This window comes from Chaetodon auriga, chromosome 15 (genome assembly GCF_051107435.1).
Source record: "Chaetodon auriga isolate fChaAug3 chromosome 15, fChaAug3.hap1, whole genome shotgun sequence".
NCBI classification, from domain to species: Eukaryota; Metazoa; Chordata; class Actinopteri; order Chaetodontiformes; family Chaetodontidae; genus Chaetodon; species Chaetodon auriga.
This window is the reverse complement of record NC_135088.1, coordinates 20,983,517-21,010,282: the sequence shown is the minus strand read 5'-3', so window position 1 is coordinate 21,010,282 and position 26,766 is coordinate 20,983,517. Positions and strand designations below refer to the sequence as shown.

Below are 26,766 nucleotides of genomic sequence, written 5' to 3'. Positions count from 1 at the left end.
TGTAACAAGCAAACGAATTTCCAAAGAAGTTTCCATCTGTAGTGAATGTTCCAAAGTCTCTTACCAGAAAAGACTGGACAGCTTTGTTCTTCTTTAATATAGGTATGAGAATGTGACCATTCATTCAGTGTCTGTGGTTCATGGCTGTCAGTTTGGCTTATAGGTGAAAAGAAGTGGCTGTCAGCAGAACAATACTGGAAAGGAACATGCTTTTTGTGAATCAAATAACCCAGAGGAAGCAGCTAAAGTCAGGACAAAATGAGGCCTAGGACGAAACCCTGAGGCAGTCCACTCTTCCCTTGTGACAACTTGGGTGCAAACATGGTTTCTAATTGAATTTGTAAAGGCGAGTCTGGGAGATTCACCAAATGGGACATGGGATCCAAAATACCACAAGTAATCTTTATTGGTCAACAGGGTATTAACTCCTGTTAGAATTCAGTGTTTTGATAAGAGTGGAATTTTAAATGAAAGTGGCAGGCATTTTAAGAAGTTGACCACATTTTCACATATTTTAAGCAGTTTCTAAGATTCACCAGTCACTATTCTAGTAAAATTAAAGAAGTGGTTTGTTCTGTTATCGCTAATAGTGTTGTTTCCATTCATTCTGCAAGTTTTGCCGCTGGCAGTTTTAACAAATGGAAGAAGACATTGACTCTCTATCTGTGCTTTATAAATCATGTTTTAGGCCAATCATAATGTTTGCATTGTGTTTAGTATCTGTTATAAACTCTATGCAGGAACAGATAACTACTTATATACTAAGACTTAAATGTGGTGACAGGTGCAGACTGGGCATAATGACTAAAGAGGTCAACCAGATTCTATTATACATGATACTTAGTAGCATGAATTTCTTGATCATAACAAGACCAGCTATTAATTCAAAAACTATTACTTTTATAATAGTAGGAGTAGTCACTGTTGTTCTGGGAGGGGTAAAAAAACATGAAATTGTATTTGTTTTGTATATTTTTACAAACTTTTACAAATCACACTCTGTTTTGTGTTTAATTAAAAATGCAAATATATGGGACCTGATTGTCATGTTGGCTTTGTGTCCAGTTGGCCAAGGTATTTCCTGTGTGGTCTCTATAACCTCATCGTACCTCATGTTATGATTTAGGTACAGCTGGGTCCTGGTACCGTGGTATAAATATGGACTTCTAGCTGGTCAGTGATGTGATCTTTGTGTTTGTTTGTTTGTTTTACTGTCATATTATTGAGCTGTGGAAGTGTATGTGAGAAGGTGCTTTTGTTGTGCTAATATTGTTTTTTGTTACAGAATGCATAAAGTATTTCAGAAATGTTAAAATACCTGTTTGCAGCTAGATTTCAAATTTGAAATAGAAAAATGTAATATGCAATTCACTCTTGCAAAAGACAATGATATCACATTCATAGTCAATTCCATCTATATTTCAAATGCTGGTAAGAGAGAAATTGTCCATAAGTCAGTATGTAATGTTTTTACCTCTGTTAAACCGTTGAACTTGTCTTTGCTGAAAGGTATGTAGTGATGGGGCGTTTGTGCGTGTGAGGGAGTGAGAGAAAGACAGAGAGACAGACAGAGAGAGTGAGGACAGGAGGGACCCGTATTAGCTGGGACACTTGAATGAATTTGAAGAATAGGTTTTTACATGCAGAACAGCCACAATACTGGGCCCTGACTGGCAGACAGTACCAGCTTCTCCGATTCAAATGACGCAAACCTGCCTGATTGGAGGGATTCAAAAACTTGTTTTAGCACAGCGTCCAAACAAAACCAAGTCCAGTTGTGTAACTTTTACTGCCAGTAATCTGAAATCTGGGGGGGGGAAAAAAAAATGTGGATGAAAATTGGAAAGCTCTATAACTTCAGTTCCGGCTGTGTCTGATAGTACGTATGAATTGTTAAAATGGGTTAGGTGATGGTAGCAATTCATTCCTTCTTTCCATCCATTTATATGTTTTAATTTTCTAGAAAGAATTCATAAAAAAAACTCTTAAAATATATGTGCAAATTATATGTACATATGACAGCTTCTTAAAATGCAGCCAAGTGAACATCTGATTTAGCAAACCACACAAAATGAATAATCTAAAAACCGAGAAAGCACAGATATTCTTCCATCATATAAAGCAGCTTAATACAATCGCTCACGCAGGCTGAAGGCAGCTATTGTGTGCATGGAACACCAGTCAGTGCTACATTGATTGTGACTTACTACAGCGGTGTAAATGTCCCACAGTATTATCTCTGTCAAGTGGCTGTCCGGGTTCGGTTATGTGATCTCCTGAGGCAAAGCTGGCCCCACAAATTTAAGCATACACAGACACAACTAAAGCTCCCCACCCGTCCTGCACACACACACTCGCACACACACACACACACACACATATATATACTCTGTGTCTGACCCGGGGGTCAAGGTGCAGTGACTCTGAGGGTTGTCTAACTGGGCCTCTTGAAACTCTTGCCTTGCATTCCAGTGCCCGGAGGAGGGGGTTGTTGCAGCCAGGATTATTACCAGAGAGAGAGAAAGAGTGATAGAGAGTGAGAGAAAAGAGAGAGAGAGGGAGGGAGGGAGAAGTGGGGGTAGAAAGAAGCTGGAAGGTATTATGCACTATTTCCTCGGCTTCCTAGAAGCTCCTGCTTATTCCCTCCCACTCGGCCGGCAGAGTTCTACGACACAGTAAAGGAAACGCTGAAAACTTGAACCTGCTTTTCTCCAGCTGCCTCGGCCTTCTAACTAGCTCACTTGTTTTCGTTCACTGCCGTTCCCTCTCTATGTCTCTCGCTCTCTGTGTGTCTTTCTCCCTCCCTCGCCCTCTCCCTGTTTGTCTCTCTCTCTTTCTCTGGGCTGTGTAAGAGGATCACTTTGTGTCCGTTGCCTTTTTCCGCGGTGCTGCAGACACACATGGAGGAGAGGATTGGATTTGAGGAGATACTGACGGGGGTGCACAGCTGCAACAATCCCCTTCATCTCCACACCAGGACTAATGACCCCCACCCCACCTCTCTCCCTGTGTGTTAGACTCTCCCTCTGTCGCACTCTCTCTGCTTTCTGCCTCCCGAAGGGGTGGGGGGTGCCATATGGGAGCTCAGAAAAATGGAAGTGGATCGGAGATAGACAAGAGAGGAATCTGTCATTCTTGGGCTCGGATGTCGGGATCTCTGTGGTAAGTGCTGCTCTCTTTCTCTGTCTTAGCACTTTTTGGAAGTTCTGTACTCCCCAAGAATCTCCATTCGCCTGAATTCTCAGCAGTGTGTTTGAATCCTTGCTGCTTTTGATCCTTATGTTGCCAACAGTTCCCTATTATGAGTTTTTATTGTTGGACTCACAGTTCTGTTTTGCAGCACAGAAACTGAGCCTAATTTTTTCTCCACTTCATTTCAATGTGCCCAAGTTCATGCTTCATTGTTACAATTAATTTGTGAGCTCTAGTGATAAGAGGGGCTTTGTGCATTTGAAGTTTTGAGGGTCAAGGTAGAGTGAGAAGGGAGGTGGACTGAAGGCCGACGGGGGGAAGGGAATTTGGAGGGGTCAGAGAGAATGGCACTTGGCCCAGGCAACACAATGGCTCTGAAAACTTTTTTAGTATGGCATCATTGTCACTGTGAAACGTGTGCCTGCTTCAAAACCTGGAAACTGCTGCATGCTTCAGCTGGCTTTAGGAGATTTTTTGTGGAGGCCATTTATTTAGCTGATAAAATTGAGGGGTTGCTCAGTGGCTTTTTCATTAGCTCAGATTTTTTTTGGATTGAGTGCAGTTTTGAGACAATGAACATGAAGGTGTTGACACACTTTCACCATCTGACTAAACTGTTGCGTACTTTCTGTGTGTCATTATACAGTCGACCTTAAACTAATTTCCTTTGCTGAAATGATAACATAGAAGCATAAAATGACATTCAGAGATGAGAAGTACATTGCTAACTGATTTTTGATGAAGAAATCAGACAGAAACTTAACACTCCAAGTTCACAATGTCTCCTGTAGACTAAGCGATGTTACAGGTTTGATCAGCCCAGGATACAGTGCAGTGCTCGGTGAATCGAGATTTTGTGGTAATTGATGTTGAAAGGGTGTTTGTTGGAGATTATCTGCAGTTGGTTCACCTCCGTAGAATTTTGAAACAGGTCATTGTAGATGTTGCTGCCAGTGCAAACTAATGCCTTACAGCAGGCTGACTGAATAACTCCATTATGTGATGAATGGAGTGACTTACATAAAGCTGTTAAAACTGCACTTCGACGTGTATTTCTATTTTATCACTTATTGTAGATTTGACAGTAATGTTGGTGATGAGCAGCAATTATTGCAAGTAACATTCCCCATAAATCAGCTAATTAATAATATAAGATTACTATTACCTGATACCTTTTTAACTATTTTTTCTAACTGGTCTGTTTGGAGATAAACGGCAATAGAAAACAACATGTTTAAGTAACCAGCCAGTCTGATCTCCTAACAAACTTCTTCTTTGCTGAATCTGACAAAAAGCTTTAACATAAAATAAAGTTTTCTTCCATTCAAATACACTTTTATATATTTTCAACAAATCACAATTTTCTGACAGACTGAAGTTATCAAATATTTCCACCCTGAAGAACTAGTATAAGTCTGAGAAACAGGCTGAGTTGAGTCAGTGAGTGAGTGAACTCCTTTTAGAAAGCTATTGAACTTGAGAGCTGTGATTTATGTGTCTCACCTTGATGGTTCATTGGCAGTTTGGGGTTTTGACCTCACTCCCTTCTTTCCCGTCTGTTTGAAGAAAGCAGAACCTCTGACTGACTCTCTGGCTGCCTCACTCCGTGCCTCTCTCGCTTCCTCCGTTCATTAGACATCTTAGTAACGTGGGAATGAAGCGTCTCGACCGGGACCTCTGAAAGGTGCTGTTAAAGCAGGATTTTAAAGGGATGCAGAAATTGTGAGTGTTTGAGTTGTTGCATCTGTATAAATTATTTTTGGTCTGCTCGCTGTGCAGCATAATGCAGCATAATTTATAGCGTTCTGGGAGGCTTTGCTGGATTTCAGTCACTACTGCTGCTCTATTATAAATACACACAAACTGTGTCTGCTGCAGAATCTAGTTCTCCTTTTCTGGCATTTTTGGGTCACAGTGTAATGAAGACGCACTGCACACCTCCTTAATGAGGACTCATGAAGTTACTTTCAAAAAGTTGTATTCTTGGTTTAGATGGCTGCTGCTACAGTTTCAACCATGTTATGTGACAAAGTACAGCAACAGAAATCGCCTGCTCAGCACTGGGAAATAGAAATGAATTTGTTGTTAACTTTCTTGTTGATCAATAGCTTTTTATAGAGTTTGGCACAACGCTTGAACAAATCTAATCTAAAGATTTAACATCCCAAAGCTTTCTGTCTTTTATGTAAGGGACAATTTGAGATTTTTCTGTCCAGTAATTTTGTAAATTTTTGGAGCACCAGAATTTGCTGTGTATGAATTTGCTTTGTATATATTTCAGTTGGAGTGATATTCATGCATTGCATTTCAAGAAATCATAAAGCACGACTTTAAAGTGACTCATAAAAACAAACAATTTTTGTCGAGTTGAAGCATTTCTAAATTCATAAGATTACAGCTGCTTAAAGAAAAAAGGCTTCTGATTTACTATTAAATCTGCTGGTGTTATCCTGTTCATCCTCTCACCAAGGAGCCTGGATTATTTGAATCTACAAGGTATTTGGTGCTTAATTTATTAATAGTGCTCATCTGGGGTGTGTCTACACATGATCTTAGTTGTTTGTTGTCCTTTACGCCAGGTGAAGACATGTTGTCAAATAACCTGTCTGACCTCCACAGCCAATTTTAGCCTCTCCCTCATGCCTCCTCTGGTTATAAATTAGCCCGGTTGTTTGCAAGCAGTGAAAGGAAAAGCTCACTTAGTAGAAGTGATTTATTAGTTGTTAGCCTGCTGCTGCCATGTGAATGACAGAGGTGCCATTCAGGATGAAAACAGAAACTCAGAAAGCAGGCAGGATCTGACTGCTTCAGGAAATAGGAGGTGGTTTCCTTTTCTGCCACTCAGCCAAGAGAGAATTTGCATGATTTACCTCAGCATTCTTCCCAAGGTAATTTTTAGTCGTCAAGTGAGCATGTTAATAGCCCCACAATGTAATTCATGCAGTGTTTACCATGATTTTAATAGAGATGCGTCTGTACCACTCTCTACTCTAAATTAGGTGTTTGATAGTTAACATCCATAAGGAGATGTGAAAGCAAGCCTACAAGAAAACAAGATACAGGACTGTAACAGTAAAAATTTTAAATGCACTGTTGTATTGATTCATATAGGAATCAATTGAACAGAAACTCTGTTACGTGCAGTAGTACTTGCAATTGGAAATCCATTTTCTTTTTCCACTGCTTTGCATCTGGTTCATTCTGTGACTTTTGTGGCATATGTGCAAAATCAAAGCACTGAGAGAAACCTCAGTGAAGTATAGCATATACTGTGCATGTCGAGAGTCATTTGAAAGATCGATGAGTAATCCATCTCTGTAAATCGAGTTGTGCTTACTCCGATTACGACCTTAATGCAAGTAAGATAACTTTGTTAAGATGTTTGTATGACGGTGGCAATAATCTCAGTATTACCTTACTCGGGTTGTGATGAAATTACTAAAGTGCATGTAAACGCATTGAGTGACAACCCTGTTGACCTCTCCTGTTCTTTCCATAACACATTCTGTCCCACATATACTGTAAATATTCAGGCAGAAAACCCCAGTTTTTCCATCTTGAACAAGAAGTGTTTTTAGTAAAAATCTCAGACCTCCAGGTCCACTGCTGAATTCCCTCTTGGAAGCTATTTCTGCAGTGAATGAAGAAAATTTGAGATACCCTCATGATACACCTCAGTTCCTCACTGACAGTAGACCAGTGGCAGACACAAGACACAGACACTCTTGAGACTGGACGAAGGGATATGCCTGTAGTTGAGCATTGCTGGCTAATGTGGGCACACAGTGTGTGAATGTGAATCCATTCCATTCCAGGAAGGAATACGATGTGTGTAGTTACTGCTCCAACAATGCAGCTGTTCATGCAGTCTAGGAAGTTCATAACCCTGGAGGCCAAGATGACAGGAGCTCGACTCCCTACATCTTGTCCCAGTACCCTTGTCTCTTTTCAGTGCTTCAGCAGATCTGACTGGCACAACCATTACTTTCTGAGACAGACCTCTCAGTTTTTTGATCAAGCTTGGATAGTTGCTCCTTCATTATCTTTACATCAGCATCCTGCACAGAGCTGAGTGTTCCCAACATGATTGCCCATATGATTAAGCGTCCTGCCCAAATTTTGATGGCAAACTTTATTAAAACAAATGGCCAACTTTGTCCTTCATGAGGCAGGAGTGTATTGAAAGAGAAGTGCCATGCAGTGCATGCAACTGTTAGTGTCACAGTTCATCACATGATGTGCCAGGACAGGGTGGCTTTATTCTGCTGGAATCATCTTCTCTGCTTTAGCTTTGAAAGGCCACACATCAGCTGATCATAGATCACACCATGGTGTTTCTTGAGAGGGTTTTCTTCCCAGTAAGCTGTGTCAAGCACAGAAGTGACCTACGTTATCTTCTTTGAGGTTAATTGGGTGGAGAACTGGTTGACTTGTCTTGTCTGCATTCCTTGTTTTTCCTAAAGAAAGAAAAGAAATAGTGAGTTTGAAAATATTTTTGCTCACCTCAGTTTTCAGAACTTTCTGGTCCTCTAACATAAACCCAAGCTCTGGGATGTACTCTCAGTCTTTCCCATTGTTAACTCTTTTACAAGCTTACTGTATGTTGTTTAGACCCTCCAGCTCTGAGCAGCGCTGTAGCTCACTTCACCAGGATGGAAGCCTCTTTGTGTACTGAGGGGATCTTTAGTACATGTAATGTGTATGCAGCCTCTGAGTGAATCACTTATGGACCTTCACCAGGTTAACATAGTTAATGTGGCACCGTCACTGAGCTTCCGCAGTCTGAATTCAGGTGTCAAATGATATTCTAAAGACAGGGACACAAGTTTTCACTCATCACCCTGTGGGCAGTTATCGTAATGAAGACCATAGTGATACCTTGAGTCACAATATTGAGCTTGGGACCTCAAAACAACAGTTTCACTAAATGGTTTAAGGCATATTCCATGGAAGTTATAGAAACAACTTAAAGTTCATTCATTAGGTGAAGGACAGGCATGACAGTATGGACCATTAGCATGACTTACATGACTGATGAATAGTATCAAGGACAGATGGATGCAAGATGTCATTCAACACTAAGATAATGATGACAGATGATATGCATCGTAAGTTAGATTCTTATTGAATTATTAATGACTTGAGCTAAGTCTTGGGCCTTGCCAGTGGAAAATAACACAGATGTTTAGTGTTTATTGTTTTCTGTAATAAATCAATACCCATGACTACATTTTCAATTCAACCTATTATTACCATATGAATCAGAAAAGTAGAAAAACATGTTGGTGTTTGAACATAAAGTGATATACTGTAAAAAAGATATTGCAAAGACAACTAATTTACAGCTTGCATGCATACACACACACGGCCACACACACACTGCAACACTCATGCACACAGCATTGAATTCTAGTACAAATGGCCCCCAATGGGTTGGTTATAAAGGGGGTGATGTCATGTCTGTGATGGAGACTGTGTGTCCCTTTAGCAGTGATCCATTTCTTACCCAGCTGTCCTTACTGATGCAAAGCAGAAAGAAAGAAAGAAAGAGAAAAAGAAAGAAAGAAGGAAAGAACAAAAGAATGAGTGGATGTTTATCTTTTGTCCCCTTCCCCACCCACAGCCAACTTTATATCTGCCACTTAAATACCCCTATGATAAATCAAAGATGGTAAGATCAGATGATGTTCACTGCATCATTGGATGTTTGCTATTTGAACACCTTACTTCAAAAAGTGCTGATGTTTCTTTGTGCTTTGATGCATCCAATTTACATATTATTGCATATAGGTGTAGTTTTTATCTTATTTTGTCTCCCATCAATTTTAGAGTCATTTCTTGTTGGAAAGTTGTCTGTTTCTCAGGTCAAGAGATCATAGACAATTTGTCTGCTTGTCTTTGAGCTGACAGCAGCTTGTCCTCTTGTTTGCAATCGAAGGGGGTGCAGGACCTCTTTGTGGAATCAGTTGTATGCATGTGTGTGTTCATGCGTGTATGTCGGGCCCAGTGTTTCTAGCCACATGCCTCCCTACACCATTTTAAACAGCTTGGTTTCTTTAACCAACCCAGCCTCTCTGTGGTCACACAGACATGGCGGGGGGGGGGGGGGGGGTCCACGGGGGAGGGGAGCCCATACAGAGCTCGGGGGCACACTGGGAAATGGCTTCCATACATTTAGTATTTCCTCTTTGACGGCAGTCCAGTGTGGTGCAGTGGGGTTGTTGCGTCAAAGCTGTGCTGCAAGGAGGGGTGGAGGTGCTGGATAATGCAGACACAATGGGCTAAGGCAAACATTAGGAGTGAGACAAAGGACACTCCACTCAGGTCACGGGGGGGCAACTCTTCCCATTATCTGAGGGAAGTGATCTTAACTGAGGGACTTTTTAAACCCATCAGCAAATTAGGGGCTGTGCTGAGTTGCTGTGTGCACTAGGTCATGATCAAAGCCTTGAGTGTGTGTCTGTTCATAGAGGAAGGCTGTAAAGCATAGGACAGCAGTCACAACACAACACAACATGGGGCTGGGTTAGCACTGAGCATGCTATCATGACCATGTTATCATTGTCACAGTCAGGGTATTTACTCATGGGAAGCAGAGGATAAGTTCTTTCTCATCTACACTAAAAACACCACAAGCACCATATGTCATAGGGTCAACTGAGGCTTCCCACACCATATGCATCCACTTCTGCTTTCAAATTAGCCAAAATACAGTCAATCTCTCCATTCACAATTTGGATTTAAGCTTTGTTTTGGAGCAATCAGTTAGTGCTTTTCTCCTGATTTTAATGCGTAGTCAACTTGCATTTAATTTCCATTGTATGAAATGGTCATCGATATTGCTGGAATCGTATTTGAAACGATATCTGGCTTTACACTTGACTTTTTTGATATTGCTCTCTGACATCAGATCCTAAAAGCATCAGCCAAAAGCACCACAGCTAATGATTACTTGTCTTACTGATCAATCTGCCAATTCATTTTTCAGTTAATTTATTCATCATTTGGATCATACAACGTCCAGACCTATAACTGTTTCTGAACCAAGGGAATATTTTCAAATTGTCCAAAATTCAATGATATTCAGTTAACAGTGATGTAAAACAAAGACTTGAGAGGCAGGAAATAGAAACTTCTGTATTTTTGTTGAAAAGTAGCTTAAATAATTAATTGATTACCTCATTAGTTGCTGATTATTTTCTATTAACCAAGTAACTGATTTATTGACTACTCTTTTGAGCTCCACTAAACACTTTAGTGCTCAGATGTAGGTCAGCTTTTAGCATTTTTTATTAGCTAAACAGCCTGTCAAGTCGTGCTCTAATTTATTACTTGAAAACAAGGCGTCAATTACATGGTAATTACACGCTCTTAAAGCTACTGCTTAACTGCTAGACATTATGAACATTTATGTTGTTGTCTCTCAGTAAACATGCAATTTACTTTTGGAATGTTTAGCCTCTAGGAAACAATATATTCTAAACAATTCATCGTTTTGCATGAAAGTAAGAAACCAAAAACAGGACATGTAGCAAACAAATATAGGCAGACAGAACTCTATTTTAGGAATCTGCAAAATGACTCAAGTGAATGTCTATATATTCACATGTGGTTGTCCAATTGTGTGTGCTTTTTTTGTATGAAACCTTATGCGTGTTTGTGTGACTGAAGGGCCATTATGGGACAGGCTTTTAAGGGAGATCTGGGAAGTGGAAACCTAATACTGCCTGACTGCTGCTCTTGTGTACATGAACCCCACAGCTGCTTGAGAGAGAGAGAGAGAGGGGGAGAGGAATGAGGGAGAGAAAAGGGGAGGAAGAAGGGAGGAGGGTGTAGAGGAGAGTGTGGAGCGCTCAGTAATTAGTTGTCTGGTTTTGTATTGACCAGTCTGGTGCTTAGGCCTTGGGGACTGTTAAATTTGCTATTGAAACTGAAAGGATTATGCACCCAAAAGAAATTAAACGGGAGCAATGAATAGATTGTGGACCACATGGAGGACTACTTTTTTTTTTTTCTTTCTCTTGATCCTTCTTCTTCCACCGGCCTTTACTCTGCTTCAATTAGACAAGGCTGTATTTTCCCTGTCAGAAACTGCTGTTTTTCATGTTATAGGTAAATTGAATAATGCACCACAGGGTCATGACAGTTTTATGTCGCAGTAATGACACCTCATTTTGAGACTGACCCATTAAAAAAACAATACACTTGTTTGCTCTTTGACAACTGTCAAGTCCAGAGTCTTCATTGGGAGGCAGAATCTGAAATCATTTCCGCATATTAGCCGTTGAAGGGTGTGATGTTGCGAGGGTGTGATGAAATCTGTTTGAATGCAGACGAGGTGATTGCAAGGGGGAATTGATGTCTCCTGCCTGGGCCGCCCAGAGGGAAGAGAGATCTGCGTTTCTGTTTACTCCTGCTGAGGCTGGCTGTACTTATTACAGCAGGCACAGTCTGGAGGGAACATCCTCGACAAGCCTGCAGAGACTTAAGGTCTAGAGACACTGTACTCCCTCTCCAGAAGCATCCAGCATGGTCAAACTGTTGTCTGTCTCCCTCTGTCACCAGCGTTGTAAAAGAAATTCGAAAAAAAAATCTGCTTCAGACCAAACTGTAACGCCATCCCCTTGTAATGACTTCCATTGTCTGTTAAGCAGGCCAGCGCTTTGGGGGGGGAGTTTAAAAAAGGTGGCTGTGATCGTAGGATACTGCTAAAAGGGCTGCATTTACATCACAGCACTTTTCTACCATAAGGGACAAAGCTATTTTCAATTTTTGCATCTCATTCACCCACACACACACACACACACACTCTCGCATACCAATGGATCAGTGTCTTGCTCAAGGACACTTCAACATGTGACCAGGAGGAGCAGGGGATCGAACCATCAACGATGACCGCTCGCTCTACCTCCTGAGCCACAGCTGCTATGAAGCAAGGATCTCTTGCTTCAGTGGCTTAACATTAGCCTCCGTCTGCAACGAGCATTTGAACCTGCTGAACTGTGAGCCTCAAGTGTATCTAGTGGATGATAGAGGGGTGATGTCATGTTCTCTCTCACTGTTTGTGTAGCTGGCAGAGGCCGGCGTGCTGCTGGAGAAGGTCACACACTATGACTCAGTCAAGACCAGAGCAGCCCAGTAGGACATTGTCCAAAAAGTAGGATAAAATCAAGTCTCCTTTTTTTTTTTTTTTTTGTCCCTGCTGCCACAGAAAATCTAAGTCTTTTTTGTGCTTTTCTGTTTGATTCTGTTTTGACAAGATGATTTGAAATCTTGGACCAACATTCCATGTTTTTAATCTGTTTGGGTCTCTTGTAACTTTTTGATCTGGACGGGAGCGAGCGGTCTTTGTAGATAAGACACACAATCTGGTCGAGATTCCCCTTTGTGATTAACGCAATGTAAATACAAGAGGGCCTGTGCACAGGTGGCTGGCACTGGGCTGATGGTAACCAGACCAGACCGATGCCTGCATGCAGAAAATAAATCACTGCTGTACTATCACAGAAAGCACAAGTCTATTTTTTAAACTATGTCAGGGTCACTGAAACATCATACAACGGAAGTTTTTCATAGTAGATATCACAGTGCAGAGTGAGCCAACTCCAACATAGCAGCACGGTCAAACTTAGTTAAATATCATCGGGTTATGGACAGTTGAAATGGTGGCGAGGTCTCACAGTGACTGGTCCTAACACATATCACCTGTGTCTTACAAGGGGCGAGGGAAGGGAAGGCAAGATCCCCTGCTCTCTGATTGGCTCTTTCTAAGCAAAAAGACATGTACGCACACATGTGTCTGTACAGTGATTAGCAGTGACACATATTTCTGTGTAGCATGATTCACTGTCCCTGGGACTCCAGCATTTGTGAAATGGAGACCAGTATTAGTCCCCACAAGAGGACAAAGCCTGGGGAGAGTAATCACCTTGGCATGGACTGAATCTCACTGACTGCATTTACATTAATGCTGTTAGTTGCACGTGGGATGGTTATAATTGAATTACTCTGCAATGTTGTTACAAAATAGCGGGTTTGCCTTTCTCTGTGTCGCAGAGTTAGAGTGGAGTTTGTTTGTGGGGCTGTGTTTGTGATTACTGCATGGCTGCCAGCAAAGCATGAGGCTCCTGACATCAGTAGAACAGGCTCAGGTTGGTTTACAAAACCTACACAAATAGTCATTTTACATACACGTTACTGGTAATAGGTATGGAATGAAGCACAATTTTCTTTTGTTTTGTAGCTTTTATTAACCTTGCCACAACTCCTTTAAATGGTGCATCATTGCATCTAAACTGGATACAAACCAAAAATCCACATAACCTCTGAAACGTTTTATTTTTTGCCTAAAAGCCAGAAATTAAAAAAAATCATCAAATCAGACTTGAGGTCCTAGTGCAAAATGAGTAATGCTGAACTTTTCTGCCAAGAAGGATGGGGAAAGAACCTAAATTTCTATAAACTAAATTGGTAGATGTTTTCTCATTAGGATCGCTGTTATAAAAAGAGGAAGGCGCCTTTGACAATTAAAGAAATGAAAGATAAATGGAACCAGTTTATTTTTTCTCATTTTAATACCTTGTCACATATGTAGGGTTTTGTTTTTTACATTGTATTTATGAAATACAAATATTGAATAATATCTGCTAGATGATCTTTTTTTTATGAGTTACATTAATTTGGTACTCCTCACCATGTTTTACGTCTCCACATGCACTTAGTTTACCTCAACAATGTGTCTGATAGCTTTAAAAGGTGAGTCAGACCTATTCTGATAATATAAATATAATCTGCGGTTCAATCTGTTCTCTTCCCCTACTTCTCATTCTCTTTTCCCAGATGGAAATGAAAAAATGTAATTTAATGTGTTCTTATTCCAGGTGTCTACGTGGTAAAAAGCAGTAAATCTCAAAAGGTGTTGTGATATTCATTGTATCTGTGTGTCGGTGAGGACGCTCTGGTCCTCAGAATGCGGCGTCAGCCTTTGGGTTCCTGGTGCTCACCGGCAGTTATAAACCTAGCTGACTGAGCTTTCCCCCTATTTAGGGGTCTCTGTCTCCCCTCCCCTCATCCCTCCTGGTAATAGAGGGCCTCATTGGTCTGGGTTTGAGCCCACCTTTAAACAGCTAGACAGGACTGGGGTTTGTCTCCGGCCAAACGATGGAGTGGAACAATAGGAGCGTGTGACATTGTCTGTGTGTATTAGGAGGCCCACGTCTGTCCGGAACACATGTATAAGCACGTGACGGCACGGTGTTGATGCTGCCCAGCTTCAGCCTGGGCCTGCCAGGTAGCAGAGGGAGGATACAGGACATCCAGGGTATGCAGATCTGTGCTATTTGTTCATTTTTACTCTGATGTCATGCTTTCAGTCCACTGCTCTTTTTCCAGCAAGGCTTCATACATGTGGGGGTCGCTTGATGCGTACGTTCATTCACGTTCATTGCCGTTTCCATGCTTCCTGCAGTTTGTCTTTCAGGACAAACCCTTTGTCTGACTAAACCCTTTATAAAGAGTGGCTGCGATGCAGCCTGCACGGAGATATTCTTGTGCATGTGTGTGCATTCATATTTGTCCATTCACGATAAAGCCATTCTAAATATGTGCATGCAATTGTGTTTTGATTCCTAACCTGCTAGACTGACAGCAGCATTGACCTTGGCTGGGTTTTAATGTGTGTGGAGAAGAGATAGATAGAGAGAAATAGTTCGTCTGTGCATGCAATCTCTTTTTCCCTTTTATTATTCTATCTAAATATGCTTATGATGCCAATATTTCTGTTATTTGCCATGGGGGAGGATGTAGAGTCCTCCCTGCAAATGTGTGTTTTCTCACCCTGCAGTGGCTCCGTGGGACAAGGATCTTACTTGTTTTTTTCTTTAGCATATTCCACATTCATATGGAAATGGAGGGCAGAGGAGGGACAGAATCTCACATCAACTTGATCTGGTCATGAATAGCTGCCAGTGTTTGCACTGACCCAGAGCCGGCTTAAAGGCACTGCCCAGCCTCTGCCCTCAGACCACAGAGCTGTGAGCCGAGCAAATTTTCAGCTGCAGCACACACACGTGTGTGTGCTCATACACATTCACTTACGCTAAAGATGAAAAAAGCAGATGCTCATAATTGCACTCACACAATTAGATACACTTGAGCACTTGGGAACACTGAGCGCCGTCTCATTCTCTGTCACTGTCTCTGTCTGACACATACACAGACAGCCATGCTAAATCCCAGGGAGACGCTAGTGTTGCAATACACTCTTCTTTTTTTCTCTCAAATCCTTTCTTTATTTTATTAACCCTCACTTCACTCCTTTGCCCACCCAAAACCATCCCCAAACCCAGTTTGACCGTTTTCATTTCTTGTTTTTTTAAATGCATTCGTGTTGTTTAACTGGCCAGAAGATGATGTAATACCTTAATAGTCAGGTACTTAGAATTTAACAATTTAAAGAGCAATTAGCTTATTTCATTTCATTTAACAATTTAATTTGACTATTACGTGTTTATCTGCATTTGGACCAAAAGGAAAATGACATGAAACAATTCATATATTTTGTTAGAATGCCTGCAGTTAAAACACAGGTTTAAATTACATTGAGATACATTAATTAATATTAACATATTAATACATTGAACAATAATAATGTTAATAGTAATAGAAATTCCAAAGATGGGAAAAATAAAAACATTAACCAAGCTTGAAGCTTTTTTGTGATTTTTTTTACAAGTAGATAAATACTGGAACAAGAATACTGAAATTGTCTAAAAATGCATGGACCTCGGTTGGATTCAGATAATTTGCTTTTATAATGCTGTCTCTGAATTAATATTGTATTTGAAGAGACCCGTTTCTAATAAATTGTGAGTGTGTTTCCTTCTCGAGCATCTCTGATACAATGGGCCTCCCAGACTGGACTGCTGTGGTTGTATCTAGCAGCAGGGATCCATCAAACAAGATTTGTTTCGGTGGATATGCTGGCTTTGTCCTTCAGGATTAGAGCCCACCACCCATATTCAGCCTGAGCCTGAGTTACTTTGTCTTTTATACATCTAGACAGTTGCCAAACGTGTGCCTGTAGAGTTTTAATTCATTTAGTAACAAATAAGCCTTTTTTTTTTTGTTTCCATCCATCTCTGAAATTTGGCTGATTTCAGTGATTCAAACATTTTACAAAATTAAAAATACAAAATATCACAAAGTAAGTAAGAAGGGCAAGATTCCTTTTCTTATTTAATTTAATTAAATACCAACCAAACAGATTTTTATTTATTTCACAGAGATGGCAGGACCTTTAACATTTCTTTACATTGATGCAATTTATTTTAGTATGGAATATATTGAATAATATCAAATCTAGAATTCAGCACTATTTGTTCTGGCAAATTTGCCTTCATTGAAGGGTTCCAGATGTTATTTTCGTTTTATTTAAAGGTTTATATTTGCCTTTTTTTTTTTTTTCGGTGGCTCTTTAATTCCACTTTCCGAGTTCATGGTTATATTCAGTTGGAACATAATATCTGACGAGCTGCAGCATGGTGTGTCTTCCCTTAACTTATAGGCACAAGTGTTCAGGCTCTATAAAAAGAGCAGCTCATTGCAGGAGGCCCCCAGTGTGTGTGTGTGTGTGTGTGTGTGTGTGTGTGTGTGCGTGTGCTGTTTTGTCTCTCCATTAGCACCCATTCAAGAGACAATGAGTTAGAGAAGCAGACGATGGGCTTGTTAACACACAGGCATTAGTGAATCAGTGTGTGTCTTTGTGAGGGAGGGGACACTCCTCTAGTGTTATGACGGGAGTCTTTCACCATCGATACACTCCACTCCAACACGACAAGTGTCCGGCCACTGAATAGGGAGGATTTGTTGCTCTACACCTAATTAAACCGTGCTTTGAGTGGTGGTTATGGTGAGGGGCCCTTTGTTCCAATTCACCTTCTAAAGCACCTTTGAAAGCTTAATGTTTGACTTCGGTGACAGTGATGGTGTGCGCCTGAACCCCGGCCTCGCTGTGACAAATACAGGAACAGCCCTTCATACTCGGTGATCATAGCTCGTCACACTGTTTGTCATCTACAGGGGTGTCCAACGCTGAATTTCATCTGACGAATTAGTGCAAATTTTCATGTAGAGAGTGTTTACTTTTCTTCAGATGGTGCCTCACGTCCACAGCCGTTATCAAAACTCTCCCACTTAATTATGTTTTCATATTCCAAAACAACATTTTGATAAGCAGTCATAATTCAAATGTGAGGCAAATGTACTGAAATATTCGGAGCCAGATAATATAGTAAAGATGTTTTGGATGTGCTTAGCATTGGATTTTGAGCAGGGTCGACTCCGGGGGGGGTTAGGAGATTATGATGCCCTCTGTGTTTTGTGCAGCAGCGTGGGCTTGACCTGAGGGAGGGAGACACATGCCTTTGTGGCCCTGAGAAGGGACAACAGATCATCAGTAATGGTGTCTAAGTTAGTTTGACTGAGAGTTTTTTGTGTGTCAGGGAGGTCAGTAGCAGTGTTACACTGATCTGTTGGTGCGAGGATAGACTGGGTTGACTCCTGCCTTTTAAAAAAGATTTAATTTCAGCCTGTCTGTCTCATGCAGGAGCTCCTCGTTGACCACTGGTGCTTTTCGTGCTTTTCTTTTTGAAATGACATTTTCTCGCACATTTTACCATTTTACCAATAATTAATTTTGTGAATTCATTTTTCATTTAAAGACGTAATTTCTCCCAGGATTTTCACACCTTTGAATTGATGTAGTTCGTCACCCTGACAACCCTAAAAGAATTTCATTAGTTTAGATTTCGGGGGTGGGGGGGTTTAGTGTCTCATGATGGGCAAAATGCTGTTTGAGAGGCTTTTAAGATTTTAAAGACCCTAACACTAATAGACTTCTGGGGTATAGAGGACTGCATCTGTTTTGTGTGTATGTGTGTGTGTGTGTGTGTGTGTGTGTGTGTGTGTGTGTGTGTGTGTGTAAATATATATATTAAAACGTAAGGGAAATAGAATACTTTCAGAAATGCCACTGCTGACTTCAGTGAATTCTTTTTATTCATATCAGCCAATCTCTAATTACCAGCAGCAGCAATCAGCATCGTCTGCGTCTTCTCCTAAGTACTGATAATATTAAAATGAATTGCAGCTGTGCAGATATGTCTGATGGAAGCTGTAGTCACGTCGCTGTTTGTCCAATCTGCGTGCAGGAAACCGGGACAGGATCAGTTCAGAGACGAGGGAAAAATGTGAAATCAGAGAGTGGGAGCTGTACCTTCTCATCCATTGCAAAGGCTTGCTCGTATTTGGTTAGCTTCGCTGCCTTGTAATGATGCGTGTGTGCTGCTGACACTGGGTCGTGTCTTTGTGGCAGTGCGAGCAGACGTGCTGGAGCTGCACTTGGCATTCGGCTGCCACTGTTTCCAGGCAGGGAGATGGTGATGATGGGACGCTGGTTTACTTGTACGTCCCAGGGAACATCTGCCAAAGCTGCTGTTCGTGCGTGCGTGCGTGTGTGTCTGCATGTGTGTGAGGTGCACAGAAATCTAACGCTGTTCTTTGTTTACTTCTGATAGATTTATGTTCTACCTGTCATTTAGTTAGAGCCAAAATGCGGCTGATAGAGTATGAACAATACCAGATCCCTTTTGTTGTACTCCGGGATAATTTGAGAAGATGCAAGGAAGACAATTTTTTTATTTAAGCATGTTGACAAGTTCAAGAAATAACCACAATTTTGAATTGGTTTAACTGAAGGGAGCATAAAACTGATTTTAGCTGAAACTGTAAATATCTAAAAAGCTTCATACTGTGTTTTCTTCCCTGCAGTCCACCAAGCGGACTGTTTTATTTTGTATATTGTATCTGTGTAACGTACGGGCTCGTGCTGATGTGTAATATGAGACAGGAAGGTTGAGCGTGTCTTTGTGGCAGATTTGGCCGGCCTGGCCCTGTCAGTGTGTTGTATGTTGGTTCAGTCGAGACATCCCCTCGCCCCCCCCACCCCACCCCCCCACCCCCATCTCCACCATTGTTCCTGCTCAAATCAGCCAGCTCTATTTTCAACATGCCACATCTGTTGTTAGTATATCACAGATTTGTTTTTTTTTTTTTAACCCAAAGGATGAATAATGTTCTGCAGTATTTTGGGGACTTTACTGTATATTTGTTTATACTCTATCTTCATTTTTAGATAGGCTATTCCCTTTTAAGTAGAAGAGACTGCAAAAAGCATAGATTCATATTGAATAATTGTACATTTTCTCTATGTTTTACTCCTTAAATTATTACGCTTTTTGTTAGTGTTATTATCATTTTGTTCAAACTAGGATTATAAAATGTTAAAAATCATAATTGCAATTTCATGAATTTTCCAGTTTTATTACACTGTGTATACATGCATTACATAATGGTGCCAACACAGAAGTATTAAGCAGACATTAGTATTATTAAGGTCAACATTAGTCAGAATTGTTTATGTTTATGAAGGTTTGTTTCTCAGATTACAATCTGACTACATTTTAATCACATAAGGCTCAGTGTAATTAAATTCTTGTGGAATTGTTGCTGCTTGTTCGCGACATTGCTTTTCCGTCTCTTTAATTACATCATTTATTCACATAAAGCCACATTTTCTTAAACCAGTAGCAGACCTCCTGCTGAAGCCCTTTGGTTTTGTGCTGTTTAGATGTGGCTTGTGGTAGTAGCAATATTTTCGGAGGCAGGCCTGGTACTCACTGTGGGAGCAGCCTTGATTGTTGTGCGAACACAATGCCTTTGCCTTCTTACTTCACTGGTTCCTTTGCTTTGCTTCCTCTGCCTTTGAATTTGCTCATTTTCTGCCCTGTTTTGTTCCCTCTTTTGCCCCCTTTGATTGGCCCCTGTGTAGCAACTTGTCACATGGAGCATGGAAGCTGTAACTGCTCCTTTGCTTTACAGGATTTGCTTTCTGAATTTCTTTCTAAGTAGTGTTTTTAAAATCTTCATAATTTCTGTGAATCGAACTTGAGCCTGTGCTGTATTTTTTAACTCTCATTACACATCTAAAGCATTGTTGAAATTACCTAAGGCTGTTGGAATACATTAGATCTATTAATAAGATATCCAGCCAAAATATTAAAAAGGTGTTATCATGAAGGTGAATTCATACATTTAACTGGCCTTGTGAACATTTATATTTCTAATGATATTATGTGCATTTCTTTTTCAAAGAAACATGAATTAATTTTACTGCTTTTGTTTCTACACCAATTTTGATGTTTAAAGAGATAGTAGATAAGTCATAAAATCATGTTTCAATTGAACAACAAAATGAGAAATTCAGACTGAGCAAACAGACGGCGTTTCCGTGGCTTTGTCGCTGACTAAAAAATATTGATATGTTGACATTGATCGTCTCACCTTTTACTAAAGCTGTCATCGAAGCTCTCGCCTGCCTTGTCTCTCTCTATCGTCCTGTCAAATGCACGTATACTCACCCATAACCATTTACAGCCAGAGGTCAATATACAGACCCGCACACTCTGTGTTATTATAAACAAACAGAATTTTAGCAGCCTTGAATAATGATTGGATTTAAGTAATTGTTGTTGATTGTCACCGCCTCACAAATTAAGTGCACAGTATTTTGCCTTGAAATGATAATTGTGGTTATTTATGTGTTGTATTGTCTAAATTCAAAATGATTAGTTTAGGCCAGATAATGCAATATTTTAAGCATTCATCTTTATTTTATCTGTGTAACAAAGATAAAATGTTGTCAAGGTAAATCTGAAAATCCATAACCACTTCAGAATTTCAACCAAAAATCAGCATTTAGAAATCAAGCTTCAGGTTAAAGGTTTTATTTATTTGGCACTTTTTTGCCTCCCCATAACATTTAAGTATTTGATACAAAGGAGCAGATTTATTTCTGGATTGTAGTAAATGCATTAAAAATGTTCTGTAGAATTATTTTGCACCTCTGCTCATTTCTTGATTCATTGTAACTCAAAAATGATGTTGTTGATTTCTTTTTTTTTTTTGCACTAGTGTATGATTTTAGTTTTATTGCTCACAAATGGAAATTTGTTTAATCAAAAAATACCATTTCTAAAATATATACTCAAAATCCCAAAATTCATCAGTGATGAATGATAAAACCCACCAGACCTCATTTCTGCATTAATCTCGTATCCAAATATTAGTCCACATAAGAATTAAACTTCGCAGGAATTATTAAAGAGAGACAAAGGTTTTAAATAAAAATGACATTCTTACAATTAGTGAGAACATAAATCACAGCTCTGGGCCCACAACACAGACCTGAGAAGACAGAGGGAGAAAAATGCTTGCTAAGCTATCCGTTTCACACACGCAGGGACAGAAGGTTCGATATTCATTCGATCGATGAATGAAAAGGCACAATGGCAAAATCGGACGGGCTCCTTTTCAAATCCACGTCTCCAATGTCCCCCCCGCCACCCCTCCACAGTCTGCAGTCGCTGGGCGGCTGGTGTGGCAGGCAGAGAGAGAAAGAGAGAGAGAGGAGAGCAAGGGTTACATCAAGGCTGCTCCCTGGACCGTGCAAACAAGTCTAGACCAGTGACCTGTTCAATGGCTCCTTTTGAGGAGTGGGGCAAGTTCGGTCAGAGCGAGGAGAAAGGCAGGCATAGCCTCTTTTCACTGCCGAAGCAGCTCACAGCCCGCGATCGACAGGAGGTAAGGAGGGCCGGGAGGGCAGGCATCTGCTTCCATGGTTACGGGCCGGGTATGGGGACCCTACTATTGAGGAAGCTCCGTTCTCATGCTCCCACAGAGGCAATGTCACGCATTTTAAAAATGCGTCAGGCCGGGGCGAGGACCATATCCACCAGCGGCAGAGTCGCTCTTTGAGAGGGAAAATAAAATGATAGCACGTCAGTTTGAGGAGGGAGAAAAGAGAAGGGGGAACGCTTTGGGATGGGGGCGGCAGCATGTGCTTGAGAAAGAAAGAAATGCGTCACATGATCGCGGCAAATCCTAATTCAAAGTAAGATGTTTTTTCGGCGAGCCACAATCATGCTCTCAAATTTGCCGGGTCTACATTTGGAGCTGCTTTTGTGGTGAAATTGTTTTGTTCTGTGGAAGTCAGTGGCACAGATGATTTATCTTTGGAGAGAGCAAAGGTCAAGGTTTATGTGGTGGACTCCTTTGTTGAGAGCCACAGATATCATCTTAATGAGGATTCTCTCACACCAGCAACTTTGATGCTTTAAAGGAGGAAGGAGAGAAAGGAAATGACCTCTTTTTACTTTTCCTTAACATTTGCGTTTTAATTAGCAGAAATGTGTAACCTGGTGAAAATGTCAGTATTCGTCGGCAGGTTGAACAGATCAGTTGTAGCAAACTGTGCATAATTGTTGCAGTAACAGATTGAGTGAGCGCTTTGGATTGCAAATCTGCCGAATGCGAGGAGTCACATCTGACTGTTTGTGTGTTGATTTGTTTGTGTTTGGGCACAAGCTGTGTGTGTGCGTTGAGTTGAATGGATGCTTTGGGCTTTTCTTCATGAAGGAGGGGTGTGTTGGAACGTTGAATTTGGTCATGCAGCTGACGCTTTACCCCCTAACACACTCCAAACAGAACGGACAGATGGCCGGCCCTCAGGAAGGGCTCGGGGCGTTGGATTTGCTCTCAGACCGTGGGAAAGTCTTTGGCTGACTTCACCTGCTTAGGGAGCTGATGTGACTGGATTAAACAGCAATGAAAGAAGTGAGAAAGGAAAACTAACATGGACAACAGTGCACAAGGCTTTGTGCAAGTGCGAGCATTTTCTCCGATCTTGCTTAAGAGAGAGAAATGGGACAAATGCAGACCCACTGAAAAAGATTGACTGTTCGAATTTAGATTTTTTTTACAGGACAGCAAACATGCCTTATAAAATATATTTGTGTGTGTATGTGTGTGTGTGCACAGGGAGACAGGGTGGATGGGTTCATTCTATTTTTTGCATGTGTCTTTGTAATCCTAATTGGAAACAGTTGATCCTCAGTTTGTTGGGACATTAGACATGATGTTTGGCCATCTCCCTCTCTGCTTTTGATTATCTCTGTCTCAGAGAGACGGCAACGTGCACGCTTTGATTTATTGTTATTAAAAAAGAATGGGGCCCTTTCTCAGGCTTTCATGTGATTGATGCTAAGCTGCATGCACACTTCAAATTCATACTCATAAGAAACCACGGGAAGTGCATTTAATGGGTCATTAATTATCTGTTTGAATGTGCAATAAAGTTAGAAGAATTAGATGCACTGTTGTGTTTTGCTCATTTCGTTTATTGTGCGAATGTTGGAATTTATGAAGATGCCACTTAAAGGTGTGCTGACAAGTGTGAAACTCCCATTTTAAACCATACAAATGAGTGATCAAAAACAAAAATCACTGTCATAACTGGAATAATGATCAGTGTAGCATGACGTCCAGACAGGTAGCTCTATTCACTGCTCAAGGATTCCCCTCTGTGATCTGAGTGCAGATTTCAGCAAAAGAAAAAGAAAAGCAAAGATCCCCACGTTCAAACACCGTCACCCGTACTGCTCATGTATCAGCTCACATTCTGCTTGAATTAGATTATTATTTTTGAAGGCTTTAAGTTGCTGTAACCATGTTCTTATGCTCATCGCTGACATTATCCAGTTTATTCTCACTCACTCTGTGATGTTTTTTCTCTTCTTTGAAATGATTCTGTCTGATTTAACTCTGGCAGTGACTTTGTGGAAAATACGGAAAATAAATTTACAAAGTATCTTTGCATGCTGGCAAATAATTGCATAGTTGTCATGTGTATAACACCAGCCCAGGCGTCTCCAAATGTTGATTCATAACCACAAGAATCCCTGATTGCTGCTACTTTGAGTGCCATGCTCTCAGTGAAATACCCCATTGCAGTTTGGCTACAAAAAGGCATTATCTTTCATACAAGCAGAGTGCATAAGAGTTCAATTTGGGTACGAGTCAAGTGCTCTCCATCCAAGAAGGGTGTGTGTGTGTGTTGTTGGGTGGAGAGGGCTGTGGAGAACTAATCAAATGTGGTTATGCGCAGAGCAGTGTAGTCAGTGTTTGACAAGAAATGTGAACTTGACTCTGCAGTGCTCAAGAGACCCTTCAGGAATTTAGCGTGGAGCAGTTTAGCTGTAGGTTTATTGTGCTCTTCAGCTCTTCGGCTGCCTTATTCCTCAGCCGATTTGTGCCTTAAGGATCAAATCATACAGTTGTACATTTGATATTCATTTTTGCAGAATTCCCTACCAGAGCAGTGACGATGGGGCAGCGTCAACAAGAATTTAGACAAAATTAGTGTTTCGTCTTCCCTCAGCTCTAAAGACGTTACTTTGACTAGTTCAGCACTTCAGTCAAAGGCATGTGATCTTCCAACTTTGTCTTTTTTTGCCTTCTAGTAGTGCGAGTGTGAGCTCATCTCACAAATGTCCTCATGAAAACACTAACAAAACACACTTTTTGGTATGACTCCAGAGCTGCGTAACAGATGCAGATGGAGCTGGTCTCTGACAGTGGACGGACACTAATTGGGTTACTGGAGCTCGTTCCCCATTCGCTCATACACTGTATATATATACACACTAAGAGACATTTCGTGCTCTGGCCTCGCTGACCTGTTCACATCATGGTTTATTTTTATAGTGGTAATTTGCCATTGGCCCGATGGTTTGGTTTCAGAGGCCCACATCATTAATCATGGAGGGCATTACTGCAGTATAATTACACTTTCTCTAAGTGAACCCGCAACATTTCCCGTGTGTGCGCTCTCTATCTCTGTCTATAACACAAATACACACTCAGTCAGGATGTAGTCAGCTACAAACTATGCTCAACACAACAGCACAGGACTGCTGCTACACTACAGTGCTGAAATACTTCACACCAGTGTGCATCCAAGGAGTAAGAAGAGGTATAGTATCCTCATATAAAATGCAAACGCCACTATCCTTTTCAACTACATCTGTGAAGAACGAGGTGTTGTAACAACAGCACTGTGGATTGACGACACTGGGACATGCTCTTAAAGAATGTCTTTTGAAGGTGTTTCCAAGAATTTAAGACAAGAGTTGACAATAATTGAAACTGCAAACACCCCAGGAAACAAATGAACGTGAGTGTCGGGGGTTGACTGGGGGGGAGGGGGGGTTGGAATCAGTGGCAATGCTGTGTAACCCCTTTAAGATCATTATTCCACACAAAATGCCCCCCCGGGGTGTGTGACACATTTCTGAATGGGTTCTTCCACGGGATTTAACGGGTTAACAGCAGACAAAGGGAGCTGGGACCATGTAGCCCAGCAGGGGAGACCCCAGTGGAAACACCAGGCTGCCTTATAATCCCTGCTCTGTCCCATCCCGTTTGCTCTGCCTGCAGTCACAGCTGACTGACATGTGCTCTGTGAGGATACATGGCGTTGGGGTGAGAGGAGCCACATGTTTTCAACTGGAGCGCATCTCTGCAGACTTCCCGACACCACCTCACTCACACCTGGACACTCATACACACGCACACACCCCTCCCCACCCCTTAACGTAAATTAAAGACAAATGGTTTAATTCCGAATGCGTGGACGTGAACTTTGGACAGAGGCCTGTCTTGACCAGCTACATGTGATTTCATGCTGTAAGCTCTGATCTATCGGACGTATCCAGAAGTATCACACAGTTTGTGGATGTGGGTGTGTGCTGGAGATGAAACAGTGTCGCACTCTTGTCAGTTCCACTGATGTTCGCAGCATGTCTCATGTCCGTGTCTCTTATTAAAAAGTAAAGATCCCGAAAGGATAAAGATAGGATAAAGGATAAAGATTTATTTACTCTTTTTTAATGAGAATCTGAAGCCGTAGAGGTCAATTTTTACTTTAATTCCCCATTTCTGTGAAAATGTAGTCAGTTATTCATGAACTCCATATGAGCTTTTGCTTATTTTCTGCAAATATTTCTTTTAATTTGGGAAAACTTTTATGAAAACATAAAAATATAAAATATAATTTGATAATATTTGCAAGAAAGCTGTCTTAAAGCATGCACAGATGTTTTGAAGGCTCAGTTGTTTTTTTTTTCAAACATTAACCAAAACAAATGTCTGTAGTAATATCTTCTAAACAAAAATAGTGATTATTATTCTAAATAACCAGACACCATAAATCGTGATTACCCCTCCAAGCCTCTTTGTCATATAAAGCTTGATAGTTAGATGTGCATGAACACTGCCGGCTCAGGCTTTGAGTTCCACTTTGGCAAGTCTTGGTAATAAAACAATTGAGGGCAGTATTTTTGATGGCATTAAGTCATTTCCTCAATGGCCCTTTTCTTTGCAAATGTGTGTTGTTAAGTTGAAGAAATGCATAAATAATTCTACAAACTATTTAACTAATAATCGTAATGTTGGCTCATTGTCGAATGATCCCAGCCTGTCAAGTGAATAGATCGTAATGATAATTTTAGGATGACTGTCAAATCTGACAGTCTTACCAGGTTTTGGCATTACTCGAAACAATTCATTTGTATGAAAAGTGTAATGTTGAAACTTGTTGTCTGACCTTGCTGATGCTTT

At 40.9% G+C, this 26,766-nt stretch overlaps 1 long non-coding RNA gene across 3 annotated transcripts in view; it reads left to right on the top strand.

Moving 5' to 3' along the window:
• Window positions 1-2,628: 2,628 nt before the first annotated feature.
• The window catches only part of LOC143332327 (uncharacterized), a 48,277-nt gene continuing 24,139 nt past the window's right edge, over window positions 2,629-26,766 (top strand). The window contains exon 1 of one of the 3 annotated variants that reach the window (XR_013078209.1): window positions 2,629-3,162. This is a non-coding gene — a long non-coding RNA (uncharacterized LOC143332327). Of the gene's footprint in view, window positions 3,163-21,614; window positions 21,892-26,766 lie in introns of those variants that run through there. The other 2 variants (XR_013078210.1, XR_013078211.1) reach the window with 2 other exon arrangements.